The following is a 16,775-nucleotide window of genomic DNA, read 5'->3' as shown; positions in this document are numbered from 1 at the left end:
AGCCATTCTGACTGGCGTGAGGTAATATCTCATTGTAGTTTTGATTTGTATTTCTCTGATGATGAAACATGTTGAATATATTTTCATGTGTCTGTTGGCCATCTCTATGTCTTCTTTGGAAAAATGTCTATTCATGTCTTCTGCCTATTTCATAACTGGATTATTATTATTTTTTGGGTGTTGAGTTTGATAAATTCTTTATAGGTTTTGGTTACTGAATCTTATCATATATGTCATTTGCAAATATATTTTCCCATTCCATAGGTTGCCTTTATTTTTGTTTATTGTTGCCTCTAATGTGACATAGCTAATATAATCCACAATGGGGAAAAATTAAGAGCTTTTCATCTATGGTCAAGAGCAAGACAGAGATGTCCACTCTCAACACTGTTATTTAACATAGTACTGGAAGTCCTAGCTGCAGCAAGCAGAAAACACAGATAAATAAAAGGCATCAAAATTGGCAAGGAAGAAGTCAAAGCTCTGCCATTTGTAGATGACATGATACTTTATTCAGAAAACTCAAAGTGGGATGCCTGGGTGGCTCAGTCAATTAAGCATCTGACTCTTGATTTTGGCCCATGTCATAACCTCAGGATCATGAGATGAATCCCCATATTCAGGCTCCACACTGAGTACAGAGCCTGATCGAAATTCTCTCTCTCCCTCTCCTGCAAATATACCCACCTTCCTCATGCTCCGTTTCTTTCTTTCTCTCTCTCTTTCTCTCTCTCTCTCTTTCTCAAGAAAAAAAAAGAGACGCCACAAAAGGATTGCTAGAAATTAAACACAAATTCAGTCAAATTGCAGGATCTGAAATCAACATACAGAAATCTGTTCTATTTCTATACACTTCTACACAACAATAATGAAGCAGCAGAATGAGAAATCAAGGAATCAATCCAATTTATGACTTCACCAAAACCTATAAGATATCTAGGAATAAACCTGTCCAAAGAGGTAAAAATCTGTACTCTGCAAACTATAAAATGCTGATAAAATAAGTTGAAGATGACACAAAGAAATAGAAAAAAAAAATCCTTTCTCATGCATTGAAAGAACAACTACTATTAAAATGTCTATACTATCTACTGCTTTTAAAGCCAGGACATGGGTGTATTAAAAGGCACTCAGAGGATATTCTGTATTCCAGACCCTCATTATTTAGTAATAATACAATTTCCTGTTAATAATCAGGATCAATTATCCCAGAAAGTAGAGCAACTCTTAAATCATGATCATGGAAGCTTAAAGTGCCCAGATGTCAATCTTAACTTTCAGTTTAATGGAATCATTTCTATGCCTCCTGGTATAAGTATTCATCTTTTGGGAGCTCTAGACTTTGTGATATACATTAACCTATGTTATAGTCACTGGTCACATGGGAAGGTTTATATTAAATTTAAATTACTTTAAATGAAATACACTTTAAAATTTATTACTGCAGTTGCAGTAGCCATATTTCAAGATTTCAATGTGGCTCATGTCTACCACATTGGACTACACAGATATGGAACTGCCACTAGATAGTCTAGAGACCAGTAGAATCTAAAATTTTGTTGACAGAAGCAAAAAATGTTGCTAGAGGAGTACAAGAGCTAATGATGAGAAGAGTCCCCATTTCCACTCACTGATCCCTGTACCAATGAATTTTGACTAGAAAAAGCAGTACTACATAGAAGTTGCTAAGTTTACAGCATACACTGCATCCTGGAGGACCTTATTTCAGATGTTCTTACCCAATTGAAACCATAATTGAGTGTTCAAAAAGCCATTCCACCATGCTATCAGTAAAGCTGGTTCAGGATGGTGGGGGACATGGTAAGAGACTGTGTCCCAGATCAGAACAGACCCATGTTGAATACCATGACATTGAATGAAGTTTTCTATAAATCCTTGAATGAAGGTTTTGGCAAACAACTAACAGGCAAAAAGGGGACAATCCATAATCAGAGTAAATGTTTATTCTAGTGAGAACAAAGTGCTGCTCCTTCCATTATAGAATGATCCAATGTAATCAACCTGTACCAGTTTCCTGAATGATGTTCTCAGGAAATGGGGGACACGGTGCAATACTGGGGAGTCAGCATTAGAACTACTGGTGGCAGTTTGATCAGTCATCAGCTCTTTAGCCAATATTGCATTGGTGATAGCAGTATCCATTTCTAAGCCTGTGTGTAAAGTTTATCCCTAAAATCATAGTCATTTTGTTCATGGATCTATTGGACAAAGGCAGCAGTGTCTGGGGGCAATATGACTGACTGGCCTCTATTGAGTGGGTCTTCTTGTCTAGATGATGGTTAAAATCCTCCTGTTTGAGGTTACTCTTTGTAAGTGTTCGTATGAAGAACAAATATCTTCACAATCCATCATCCCCAATAACAGAACCCATATTCCAATTATATTCCTTTAAAATCTTCCACCATTCATCAAATCATTAGTTGCTCTCCATTTAGTAGTATAGATTCGTATCTCTAGTCATTTCTTTCTCCTTCAGGCAATCAAACAACTGGGTGGATAGTGCAAAGCTTTGTCTATGGGAGGATTTTCCTTCATCACCATTCTCCAGGGCCACTCCAGAGTAGGCCTATATCAATGCCCTCATCTCTAAAAGAAGCCATTGTTTTCTTAGTCTACTGGGTATAGGGAGATCTCCAAATTGTTATGAGGGAAGATTGAGAAGGGGGTGGGGTAGTTTATGCAGTTTGAATATGGCCTGTGGCATATGGGCCAATTGCTCAATTAAGCTGCATCTTGTACGTACCACTACCACTTGACAATGAAGTGTTGTTGTGCTGCCCAACTTTATGGTTTGAGGGTCAGATGACACCTACCTCATAATGAGCAGCTAAGGTCTTATGATAATCTGGTGGTCTATGATCAAGCGTTCATTTGTTGCTTGACCCCAGTAGTAAGCCTGAAGCTGTTTCTCAAAATGATAATAGTAGTGTACAGAGTTTAGATCCAAAATTTTAAATGTTTACTATTTGATCTAATTATAGGGTCTTGCCAAAGTCTCTGTAAATTATTCCAATGTGCCATAAATGTGTCAAGCATCATCAGACCATGCAAGGTCATATCCAAGGGGTAGGGAAACTGAAGAATTATTCTTTTTTTTTTCTGGATCCTACTCAGATTTAGCAAATTATCAATATACTCAATAAATTGGTCAAAGTAGAATGCCCAAATAAGGTTTATAGTTCTGCAAATTCTAAAGTGGCACACTAAGCATTTGTGGTTCTTTTTTTTTTTTTTTATTACACAATGGGAAGAAGCAGATGCAGCAATTAGTCTTTTATTTTACAAGGAATGTTTCAATATGCCTCAGACCAACTTTGTCCCTAAAAATTCCATTGAGGTGAAAGGTCTCTAAATATTTGTGGGATTTCTTTCCCTTTCCTCTTTCATGCATGTATTCTACAAAATGTCTAGAGCACTTGCTGCTTCCTGCTCATCTGGCCTAATCAGCATGTTATCACAAATGTAATAGGTTGTCAATATAATGATACCTATGGAATGAGATGACATATAAGTCCCTGTAGACTATATGATAGCATAGAGCTGGACATTTTCTTCTCTCTCTTTTTAAAGAATTTATTTATTTATTCATGAAAGACACAGAGAGGGAGGCAGAGACAGAGGAAGAGGGAGAAACAGGCTCCCTATTGAGAGCCTGTTGCAGGACTCAATCTCAGGGCCCCGGGATCATGACCTGAGCCAAAGGCAGATGCTCAACCACTGAGCCACCCAGGTACCCCTAGGGCTAGACATTTAATATGGTTTTGTATTATTGGCCCTAGCAGAGGAAAGTCAATTATTTCTGATAATCTTTACTGATAGGTAGGGGGTAGGGGGCAGGAGAGAGAGAGAAAGGAAAGAGATGGGGACAGAGAGATTAAGAGAAGGAAACAGATAGACAGATGCTGTCTGATTGGTCAGATGCTGGTACTGTGTTGATTTGTTCTAGTACTGATGCTACACCTGGACCGGCAGCTGCAATTGGATTTCCCTGCTTGATTAAGTTTACACTAAAACACTACCATCTTCTTTTTTTTTTTTAATATTTTATTTATTTATTCATGAGAGACACACACAGAGAGAGAGAGAGAGAGAGAGAGAGAAGGGGCAGAGACACAGGCAGAGGGAGAAGCAGGCTCCATGCAAGTAGCCGGACGTGGGACTTGATGCCGGGACTCCAGGATCATGCCCTGGGCTGAAGGCAGGCGCCAAACTGCTGAACCACCCAGGCATCCCAACACTACCATCTTCTAGGTTCCATCTGTCTTCTGCTCAGGTTAAGTAGGGAAGTCCAAGGAAAATGTGGTGGGATCATCACACCATACCTTTCAAAACTTTGTTGATAGAAACTATCTCTGAAAACTCTCCAAGAATATGTTCTTTGTTTTGTTTTATATTTTGGTAAATAGACACAGTTCTTCTACAAGTTTTCATCTGAACTTTTCTACTGTATTTGCTAAGGAGTTACTCAAGTACTTGGCTCATGCCTGCAAAGAAGCTAATGGAGGAGGTCTGCTGGCAGCAGAAGGATCTGAATGTTTGATTGCAGTCCTTGTGCCTGTGCCCCGGGCTGGCTTCAGAGTGTAAGAAATATGACCATTGCTTTACTTTGCCTTCTAAGTATCATCTCAAAATGATGAAGATATTTTATTCTATTTTATTTTACTGAAGATTTATTGTTCGTTATTCAAATTCAGATCTACAATCTACCTGGAATGGATTTTTATATGTGGTCTAAGATAAGCACCAAAATGCATACTTTTCCCATATTGATTCTCATTTGATTGAGCATCATGTTTTAGAAAGAACAACCTTTCCTCAACTGAATTACTCTGTCACATGGGTGATAAAACAGGCAACTGTACATAGAGTGGAATAGAATAGAAGTTTTGTACTTTAAGAGGAAGTCATGATGTTTGGTAATGGAAGTCCTCTAAATTTTTTGTCTTCACTAGTTTGCCCTTTTGCCTTTCCATATATATTTTAGAATTCATTTGCCAATTTTGGTCAAGGCTTTGATTGGGGTGCATTGAATGTAGGAAATGATCTGTTGAGAATCAACATTTGAAGTATTGAGACTTCCAATCTATGAACATGATGTATTCCTCTATTTTTTAAAGTCTTCTCTAATTTCTTTATTTTTAATTTTTTGGTCCAGAAGTAATATGCAGGTTGCTAGTTTGATTTATTGTTAGGTGTTTGATGTTTTTGATGCTATAGGAGGAAATAGTTCCTTTTTAAGAATCTTTAATAGTTTCATTACTATGTAGGAACTATATACGATCTTTCACCCCATAATTTTCTCCAATTAATTATTAATTACATTTACTAAATGTTTTTGTTCTCAATTATGCTAGATGAAAATAATGTCCTTCAATTTCTCCTTTTCTGATTTTGATAGCGTGTGTTTTAAAAAAACCTTCCTTTTTGAATTGTCTAGGATCTCCAGTACATTTTTGACTAAATGTAACAATAACGGACAGTCTTGTCTCATCTGTAGTGTTAGCTGTACGTTGCTGTTGTTTTGTATTTTATCAGATTGAGAACATTTCTGTCTATATTTTTTTTGTTTTATAAGTTTTTAAAAATCAATAGGCATTGATTGCTTTTTCTGCAAATATAGAGATGACAACATGATCTTTCTTTATTTTTCTGATGATATAATGAATCATGTAGATCAATTTTAGAACATTAACTAATCTTGCATTTCCTGAATACACCTAATTTTTCTAATACATTATCTTGTATGTGATTGCTATCATTTAGTTTGTTATGCATATATTTGCATTTATGCTCATGAGATTGCTCTTATGTTCTGATCCCTGCACTAAAGATTTGGAAACTGAGGTATAGAGACTTTAAATAAATGATTAAAGCTAAACAGACAGTGATTCAGAGTAAGGGAATTTGATTCAAGACTATAGTTCCATACATTAAATTATTAAATAACAGTTACTGATTACAATGTTTTCAGAAAATGATATGAAATGATGGTGTTGCTCTGTGAAGTCTTGTATATTAAAAATTATGAATTTGTATTTTTCTAGAAATTATATCACTTTGGGAAGTGTGACAGTTAATTCTATACGTAACATGGCTGGGTTACATGATGTCCAGAAAACCAGTAAAACATTGTTTCTGAGTATGTCTGTGATGGCATTTCCAGAAGAGATTAGCACTTAACTTGAACTGTGAAAGAAGATAATCGTCACTAAGGCAAATAGTTGTTATCTGGTGATGATGGGCCTGAGTAGAGAAAAATGACAGAGAAAGAATGAATATGCTCTTTTTGCTTGAGCTGAGACATCCCTCTTCTCTTGTCCTCAGATATGTGTGCTCTTGGTTATTGGCCCTTGAGACTCACCTAAATTATACCACTGGCTCTCCCAGTGTTTCAGCTCAGAGACAGGAGATCATGAAACTTCTTGGTCTCCATAATCACATAACCTTACTTCTATAATAAATTCCTTTATCTCTAAAACAATATTATATATTATCTTGGTTCCATTTTTCCCAGATGACCCAGACCAGTATTAGCAAATCTTATGGTTTTTTTTTTTTTCCCACACAGTGGTAATGCATTTTTACTATAGCTTTCAAGACCCTAAATAATCTATCTTCCTCCTCTTTTTAAAAACATTTCATTTCTTTCACATGCACACACATTATTATTCTTCAGCCACACTGACCACTTGACATTTTTTGAACATGCCAAAGCCAAGTGCATTCCTGTGTTCCTGTCATTGCATGGGCCATTGCCTCTGCCTAGAATCTTCTCCCTATAGACATCTGCATGGCTCATGTTCATTTCCTTCACTTCTCTGCAGAAATGGCATCTCATTATAAAGGACTTTCCTGAGTTATGCCACTTTCTTAAGTAGATTATCAGCAGTGATACTCAGAACCATGCTCCTTCCTTCCCTGTTCACCCACAAACTAGTCCTCTTTACTAGTTCCCTCTACTTGTGACTAGCCTTCACAGCCCATATCTACACCCAATATTTTACATTCATTTCTCTAATTTCTCCAAGATAATCTTAACTCTTTAACAAGACAGGGCTTTATTCTGGATCTATTTCTAGAGTCCAGATGAGTATCTGATATATTATAGCTCCCCTCCCTTTTTTAAAACAGATGTTTACTATGTGAATGAACAAATAAATGGATGAAGGAATTTCAAAGTGTCGAAAGTTACCTAATTTCTCAGAAAGTCTCCTAATTTTTTTTCCCTGTGAATCTAACCCTGAAGAAAGACAAGCGTAGGGCCTTCATGATTACCTTCTTTTTATAGCAATGATTCAGAAGGTGTTGATAGATATTTAACACATCTTTCAGTTGCCTCCTGACTATGCCCAAGGTAACTTAGAGGTGGGAGTATTCATCATTTGCCATATGATAAGCTTCTGTTGTTTGCTTGTAGTGCAAGGAGTTCATAATGCCCACTTTATATGCAATATGCTTGAAAAATGAAAGATTATTGTTGATATTAAAGTAAGATATGCAATATCGTATGTAATTCATTTCCCTCAATGTATGCCCGTTAGCTATATTTAACCCTGTCCTTCACATCTAGTCCTGAGATAAATGTAAAAGTGGGGTTCTGTATATAAATGGTGCATCTATCTACCAAATTGATTTCTGGGGCCAAAGAAATAATTGTAATTTATGAGAAACACTTGTGATGGTCATGAATGTTAAGCAGGGTAGATAGGTCTGGGTGACGTGACTTTGATTTTTAATTATAGGTCAACTCAGCTTAATTCCATAATGTGACACTTCACCCTTCTTTCTTTAAACTGAAAGCTAAAAGTGCAAATGCACTAAGCTTTGAATGTCAACCTGAGTTCCAGCAGCTAAATATGCAACTCTGAGCCAGTAACTCGAACTCCTGGGCTCTCAGTTTTCCTAGCTTGACCCACATAATTTCTAATGTCCCTCCTTAAATCTGCAAAAATGTAATGGCTCTGTATCATCATTTATTAAGGGAACTAGTTTGGGAATTGGAAAGAAGTTAGGTGAGAAGTGTTTTAGTTCTAAGTCTAATACATAGCTTTCTGATAAAGAGAGGGAGGAAGAAAGGGTAAGGAGAAAGAGAGAATTCTATATCAGAAATCCTTTTATTGGGGATCCTTGGGTGACTCAGTGGTTTAGTGCCTGCCTTCTGCCCAGGGCATGATCCTGGAGTCCCGGGATCAAGTCCCATATCGGGCTTCCTGCATGGAGCCTGCTTCTCCCTCTGACTGTGTCTCTGCCTCTGTCTCTCTCTGTGTCTCTCATGAATGAATAAATAAAATATTAAAAAAGAAATCCTTTTATTTTTTTAATTGTTTTTAAAATTGTTCTTTTATCTAAGAGAGAGAGTGAGAGAGAGAGAGGCAAGCACAAGGGGGAGGAAGAGGGAGAGAGAATCTGAAGCAAACTCCACACTGAACACAGAGCTCGACAAGGGGCTCTATTCCATGACTGTGAGATCAGGACCTGAGCCAAAACCAAGAGTGGGTTACTCAACAGTGAGGCACCCAGGCACCCCCATCAGTAATCTTTAAAAAAAAACACAACCCAGTTTTATTTTATTTTTTTTTATTTTTTTATTTTTTCACAACCCAGTTTTAAAAACACAACCCTAGTTTGCCAGACCTTGCCTACTAGGGAGGACGGATGAAGTCAGAGTCACAGAGTACCCAAGTTTTATTGGAGCTTTCCTTTGATTCCTGAATCTGTCTTCTTGAACACCATTCTTCTCAGCATGAAGATGTTTCTTAGAAGCCTTAGGGATTGTGCTTAGCTATGAGGAAGGGAGTTGGGGGAAGCCTGAGGGAAAGAAGTTTCAGTGATGTCAATAATAAGAGTAAAGTTACTATTACCTGATGGAATTTGGTGCACGGAAGATATGATATGGTTTGATCTTAAAGAATGGGATGGGGGGAGGTAACAAAAGATTAGAAAGTAAGATGAGGCTAGATCAAGCAGGGGTCTGTAGGACAGCTATTTTAGCTTTTTTTGTGTGATACTTCTGCTCACCATAGGTCTAGGTAGGGCTGAGGTCGCAGGAAAATTTGAGTGCCAGGTGTATTAAGATAGATCCTTCTCCCACTGCCAAAGATCTCCTTACTAAATCAGGTTCATCCTGGGTGGTTCCTTCTTACCTAAGTGTAAGAGGCCTCCCAGAAAGTTTTAGATCTTTCACAGATTTCTTGGCGACTGGCCCTGCTAACTCATCAGGTATGCCCAGTCATGTCAGAAGCAGATATTAGGTAGAAGGCGGAAAAACCTGAACTGAGACTACATCATAATATAATATCATAATCAAAATTTGTGATGCCTTCAGGAATCTAGAAACTTAAATGCTAAATGCACTTTAACTTTTAATTGGAGGTTAAAGACGATTTAGATAAGGTTACCGCTTGTATCTCTCATCAAAAATGGATTTTTCATTAGGTCTTCTGCTATCTGCTTGCTGAATCACTGATCCTCGCCCATCCCACAGTTCTAACACACAGATGAAGCCAATCCTCCTCTTGAGATAGATCTCCTTATTAGTAGACCACGCTGGTACCCACCACTAGCATGATTTGCAAAATATCTGACACAATGATAGGCAAACCCTTTCAGAAGGGCTGACAGAGAAGTAGCCAGCCTAATTGGAAGCTGATATTTAAAACAATGATATAGAATTTTCTGTATCACCTTAAAAGGTTCACTGACTTTATGCAAATATGCCAAGGGTGCTTTCCCTCGGCATATTTCCCATTGCTTTCCCATTAGAGAAGATGACCAAATATATTCTCATGTTACATATGTGTGGCAAGGCGAGTTGGTAAGGCCTAACAAAATATTTGTTTCAGCCACAATGATGAAAACAAATGCCTGCAAGTTGGGAAATGTCCACTAGTGAAACCAATCATTTTAATCAAAGTGAGTATGTACTGATGAGGTTGTGTCCAAACATAAAACGTTCATTTGTGGAAACAGTGCTTTATTTAGCAATGCTCTCAAAGCTCGATGAAGAAGCAAAAGGATGAACAAACTGAAGTGTAGTATTAATTTCTTTGCAAAATACTTTATATAACTGAACTATTTTGTGGGTCGACTTAAGTGTTTTTTTTTGTTTGTTTGTTTGTTTATGAACATTGATTTAATGACAGTGCTCTTGAAATTATATGTTTGGAGATTGTTACAATAGTCCAACAATAAAGTTTGTTTCTGGGGGAGGATAGAGCATGGCTCTCTTGAGTAGCAGTTGGGAGTCGGGGGCTCCTTTGTGTGCATGTGATTGTGCTCTCTGTTTTTTTTTTTTTTTTTTTTTGTGAGGGGTGGGCTAAGAGAAAACCAATTTTAACTAAAAAGATGCGCACAGCTGATTAAAGTTTACTAAAGGAAAAACCTACATTTTTAGGCTATCTTTCAAAATCAGTCCTCTGTTCTGAATTATCCATTAGCTTGCAGAGATTCAGGTTCACCTCCTTATTATTAAAATATGTATTCACAAGCCTTTCACAGTTGTGCTGTTCTAGTAACAAATACCTTCTACTTTTCTAGGACATAATTTCACTTTGTTTAAACGGGAATTCTGGATTCAAGTAGTTTTTGGTTTTATCTTTAATGGGAAATAATTCATTTGCTGATTTTATTCTCCTTGATTAAATGATTTCAGGAACATTATTTCAGGCGCTTTGTTGATAAACTCCTATTGGGTTAGCATTGAATTTATTTATTTCTAAGATTTGACTCTGTGGATGTTTGAGATGAACTCGTTAACACCTAAATTTTCTGTGAAAACAGCAAGCTCTTTAATCACAGAGTTTGGAGTAAGACCAGGGGGAATGGTGATATCTGCTTTCCAGCCCAATTATTTGGCGAAAAGAGCCAGTAAGGACCCTTTGACTTTTGCCATTTTGCCACACACCACCTAACAGAGTTATTAATCAAGAGATGTACGTTATTATGTAGGATCTCTTAGCTCAGATAAATAATTTATTTTTTTAAGATTTTATTTATTTATTCATGAGAGACACAGAGAGAGAGGCAGAGACGTAGGCAGAGGGAGAAACAGGCTCCACACAAGGAGTCCGACATGGGACTCAATCCAGGGTCCCCAGGATCATGCCCTGGGCTGAAGGCGGCATTAAACCGCTGAGCCTTCGGGGCTGCCCTCAGATAAAGATTTAATGCAGGATACGCTCCTAGCACTGATGACAGCATGAAGAATTACACTGTGGGCAAGTGTTAAAATTCCTGACAATTTCTGTGAATCCAAGGAAGAAATAGTTTAAAAAAATAGCTTTTATCTTCTAATTGTGTTGATTTCATTTGCCATAAGAGGAGTATACATGAAGTTATGTAAGGCTAGTAAGATTTTATTAAAATATAATTTTCTTAGAGGTGGAGGTACACTTTATTTATTTATTTATTTATTTATTTATTTATTTATATTGGAGTTCAATTTGCCAACATATAACATATCACCCAGTACTCATCCCGTCAAGTGCCCCCCTCAGTGCCCCAGTCACCCCAACCTCCCGCCCACCTCCCTTTCCACTACCCCTTGTTCATTTCCCAAAGTTAGGAGTCTCTCACCCTCTGTCATACTCACTGGTATTTCCCACTCATTTTCTCACCTTTCCCCTTTATTCCCTTTCACTATTTTTTATATTCCCCAAATGGATGAGACCACATAATGTTTGTCCTTCTCCGATGGACTTATTTCACTCAGCATAATACCTCCAGTTCCATCCACGTTGAAGCAAATGGAGGGTATTTGTTGTTTCTAATGGCTGAGGAATATTCCATTGTATACATAGACCACATCTTCTTTGTCCATTCATCTTTTGATGCCACCGAGGCTCCTTCCACAGTTTGGCTATTGTGGACATTGCTGCTAGAAACATCGGGGTGCAGGTGTCCCGGCGTTTCATTGCATCTGTATCTTTGGGGTAAATCCCCAGCAGTGAAATTGCTGGGGCGTAGGGCAGGTCTATTTTTAACTCTTTGAGGAACCTGCACACAGTTTTCCAGAGAGGCTGCACCAGTTCACATTCCCACCAACAGTGCAGGAGGGTTCCCCTTCTCCACATCCTCTCCAACATTTGTGGTTTCCTGCCTTGTTAATTTTCCCCATTCTCACTGGTGTGAGGTGGGATCTCATTGTGGTTTTGATTTGTATTTCCCTGATGGCAAGTGGTGGAGCATTTTCTCATATGCTTGTTGGCCATGTCTATGTCTTCCTCTGTGAGATTTCTGTTCATGTCTTTTGCCCATTCCATGATTGGATTGTTTGTTTCTTTGGTGTTGAGTTTAAGAAGTTCTTTATAGATCTTGGAAACTAGCCCTTTATCTGATACGTCATTTGCAAATATCTTCTCCCATTCTGAAGGTTGTCTTTGAGTTTTGTTGACTGTTTCTTTTGCTGTGCAGAAGCTTCTCATCTTGATGAAGTCCCAATTTTTGCTTTTGTTTCCCATGCCTTCATAGATGTATCTTGCAAGAAGTTGCTGTGGCCAAGTTCAAAAAGGGTGTTGCTTGGGTTCTCCTCTTGGATTCTGATGGATTCCTGTCTCACATTTAGATCTTTCATCCATTTTGGGTTTATCTTTGTGCCTGGTGTAAGAGAGTGGTCTAGTTTAATTCTTCTGCATGTGGATGTCCGATTTTCCCACCACCATTTATTGAAGAGACTGTCTTTTTTCCAGTGGATAGGCTTTCCTGCTTTGTCAAATATTAGTTGACCATAGAGTTGAGGACCCATTTATGGATGCTCTATTCTGTTCCATTGATCTATGTGTCTGTTTTTGTGCCAGTACCACACTGTCTTGATGACCACAGCTTTGTAGTACAACCTGAAATCTGGCATTGTGATGCTCCCAGCTCTGGTTTTCTTTTTTAATATTCCCCTGGCTATTCAGGGTCTTTTCTGATTCCACACAAATCTTAAGATGATTTGTTCCAACTCTCTGAAGAAACTCCATGATATTTTGATAGGGATTGCATTAGATCTGTAAATTGCCCTGGGTAGCATTGACATTTTCACAATATTAATTCTTCCAATCCATGAGCATGGAATATTTTTCCATCTCTTTGTGTCTTCCTCAATTTCTTTCAGAAGTGTTCTATAGTTTTTAGGGTATACATCCTTTACCTCTTTGGTTAGGTTTATCCCTAGTTGTCTTATGCTTTTGGGTGCAACTTTAAATGGAATTGACTCCTTAATTTCTCTTTCTTCAGTATCATTGTTAGGGTATAGAAATGCCACTGATTTCTGGGCATTGATTTTGTATCCTGCCACACTGCCAAATTGCTGTATGAGTTCTAACAATATTGGGGTGGAGTCTTTTGGGATTTCTGTGTACAGTATCATGTCATCTGCAAAGAGGGAGAGTTTGACTTCTTCTCTGCCAATTTGAATGCCTTTTATTTCTTTTTGTTGTCTGATTGCTGAAGCTAGGACTTCTAGTACTATATTGAATAGCAGTGGTGAGAGTAGACATCCCTGTCGTGTTCCTGATCTTAGGGGAAAGGCTCCCAGTGCTTCCCCATTGAGAATGACATTTACTGTGGGCTTTTCCTGGATGGCTTTTAAGATGCTGAGGAATGTTCCCTCTATCCCTGCACTCTGAAGAGTTTTGATCAGGAATGGATGCTGTATTTTGTCAAATGCTTTCTCTGCATCTATTGAGAGGATCATATGGTTCTTGTTTTTTCTCTTGTTGATATGATTGATCAGGTTGATTGCTTTACGAATGTTGAACCAGCCTTGCATCCCAGGGATAAATCACACTTGGTCATGATGAATAATCTTCTCAATGTACTGTTGGATCCTATTGACGAGTATCTTGTTGAGAATTTTTGCATCTGTGTTCATCAGGGATATTGGTCTATAATTCTCCTTTTTGGTGGGGTCTTCATCTGGTTTTGGAATTAAGGTGATTCTGGCCTCATAGAACGAGTTTGGAAGTATTCCATCTCTTTCTATCTTTAAAGTAGAATAGGTATGGTTTCTTCTTTAAACGTTTCATAGAATTCCCCTGGGAAGCCATCTGGCCCTGAACTTTTGTGTCTTGGGAGATTTTTGATGACTGCTTCAATCTCCTCCCTGATTATTGGCCTGTTCAGGTTTTCTATTTCTTCCTGTTCCAGTTTTGGTAGTTTGTGGTTTTCCAGAAATGCATCCATTTCTTCTAGATTGCCTAATTTATTGAAGTATAGCTGCTCATAATATGTTTTTAAAATCGTTTGTATTTCCTTGGTATTGTTGTTGATATCTCCTTTTTCATTCGTGATTTTATTTTCAATTAGCAACAATTGTACCTCGGATAAACCTCATTGGCTATGATACTGCCACTGCACAAAGCTCATTCGTAATTTTATTAATTTGAGTCTTTTCTCTTTTGTTTTTAATAAGGCTGGCTAATGGTTTATCTATATTATTAATTTTTTCAAAGAACCAACTCCTGGTTTTGTTGATCTGTTCCACAGTTCTTCTGGTCTCTATTTCAGTGAGTTCTGCTCAAATCTTTATTGTCTCTCTTCTTCTACTGGGTGAAGGTTTTATTTGCTGTTCTTTCTCCAGTTCCTTTAGGTGCAAGGTTAGCTTTTGTATTTGAGTTTTTCCCAGTTTTTTGAGGGATGCTTGTATTGCGATGTATTTCCCTCTCAGGACTTCTTTTGCTGTATCCCAAAGATTTTGAATGGTTGTATCTTCATTCTCATTAGTTTTCATGATCCTTCTAATTCTTCTCTAATTTCCTGGTTGACCCTTTCATCTTTTAGCGGGATGGTCTTTAACCTCCACGTGTTTGAATTTCTTCCAAATTTCTTCTTGTGATTGAGCTCTAGTTTCAAAGCATTATGGTCTGAAAATATGCAGGGGACGATCCCAATCTTTTGGTATCAGTTAAGACCTGATTTGTGACCCAGTATGTGATCTATTCTGGAGAAAGTTCTATTGCACTTGAGAATAATGTGCATTCAGGTGCGTTTGGATGTTAAGTTCTGTAGATATCTGTGAAATCCATCTGGTCCAGTGTATCATTTAAAGCTCTTGTTTCTTTGGAGATGTTGTGCTTAGAAGATCTGTCAATTACAGAAAGCCATGTTGAAGTCTCCCAGTATAAGTGTATTATTATCTAAATATGTCTTAACTTTGGTTTTTAATTGATTGATATACTTGACAGCTCCTACATTAGAGGCATAAATATTCATGCCTAACCTATTGTTAGGTCCTCTTATTGGATAGATCCTTTAAGTATGATATAGTGTCCCTCTTCATCTCTTACTACAGTCTTTGGGATAAACTTTAATTTATCGTGGATATGAGGATTGCTACCCCTGCTTTCTTTTGAGGACCATTTGAATGGTAAATGGTTCTTCAACCTTTTATTTTCAGGCTGTAGGTGTCCTTAATTCTAAAATGAGTCTTTTGTAGGCAGCAACTAGATAGGTCTTGCTTTTTTATCCAGTCTGAAACCCTGAGCCTTTTGATGGGATCATTAAGCCCATTCACGTTCAGAATTACTATTGAAAGATATGAATTTAATGTAATCGTAATACCTATTCAGTCTGTGTTTTTGTGGATTGTTTCTTTGGACTTCTCTTTCTTTTACAGAGTCCCCCTTAATATTTCTTGCAGAGCTGATTTGGTGGTCACATATTCTTTCAGTTTCTGCCTATCTTGGAAGCTCTTTATCTCTCCTTCTATTCTGAATGAGAGCCTTGCTGGGTAGAGTATTCTTGGCTGCAGGTTCTTCTCATTTAGGACCCTGAATATATCCTTCCAGCCCTTTTTGGCCTGCCAGGTCTCTGTGGAGAGGTCTGCTGTTAGCCTAATACTTCTCCCCATATAAGTTAGGGATCTTTTGTCTCTTGCTGCTATAAGGATCTTCTCTTTATCTTTGGAATTTGCAAGTTTCACTATTAAATGTTGGGGTGTTGAATGGTTTTTATTGATTTTAATGGGGGGATCTCTCTATCTCCTGGATCTGAATGCCTGTTTTCCTCCCCAAGTTAGGGAAGTTCTCAGCTATGATTTGTTCAAATACACTTTCTGGTCCTCTGTCTCTTTCACTGCCCTCTGGAACCCCTATTAAATGTAGATTTTTTTCCTTCTGAGGCTGTCATTTATTTCCCTTAACCTTTCCTCATGATCTTTTAATTTTTTTTCTCTTTTTTCCTCAGCTTTCTTCCTTGCCATCAACTTGTCTTCTATGTCACTCACTTGTTCTTCTGCCTCATTAACCCTCATCGTTAGGACCTCCAGTTTGGATTGCATCTCATTTAATTGATTTTTAATTTCGGCCTTATTAGATCTAAATTCTGCAGTCATGAAGTCTCTTGAATCCTTTATACTTTTTTCTAGAGCCACCAGTAGCTTTCCAATTGTGCTTCTGAATTGGCTTTCTGACATTGAATTGTAATCCAAATTCTGTAACTCTGTGGGAGAGAGTACTATTTCTGATTCTTTCTTTTGTGGTGAGTTCTTCTTTCTAGTCATTTTGCTCAGTGCAGAGTGGCTAAAAACAAGTTGTACTTGTTAGAAGTGTGAACTCTTCTCTCTGTAGTGTTCCAGCTGATCTCTCTTTAAATCTCAGGGCAAATTTGTAGGTTTTCAGGATGATTTGAAAGTTATCTAGGTAAGTTGGTGGGGACAGGTGACTTGGGGACTCTACTCTTCTGCCATCTTGCCTCGCCACCCCATCCCCGGAGATATACTTTAAAACCTAAAATTCAAGGACAGCCTGGGTGGCTTAGCAGTTGAGCACCTA

The 16,775-nt window shown here is 37.8% G+C and overlaps 1 pseudogene; it reads right to left on the bottom strand.

Annotated features, from left to right (window-relative positions):
* Window positions 1–14,286: 14,286 nt before the first annotated feature.
* LOC140616666 (U4 spliceosomal RNA) lies at window positions 14,287–14,367 on the bottom strand (annotated as a pseudogene).
* Window positions 14,368–16,775: the final 2,408 nt, after the last annotated feature.

Source organism: Canis lupus, chromosome 24 (assembly GCF_048164855.1).
Source record: "Canis lupus baileyi chromosome 24, mCanLup2.hap1, whole genome shotgun sequence".
Classification (NCBI taxonomy): Eukaryota; Metazoa; Chordata; class Mammalia; order Carnivora; family Canidae; genus Canis; species Canis lupus.
The sequence above is the reverse complement of the archived record's forward strand: the minus strand, read 5'-3'. Positions and strand labels throughout refer to the sequence as shown.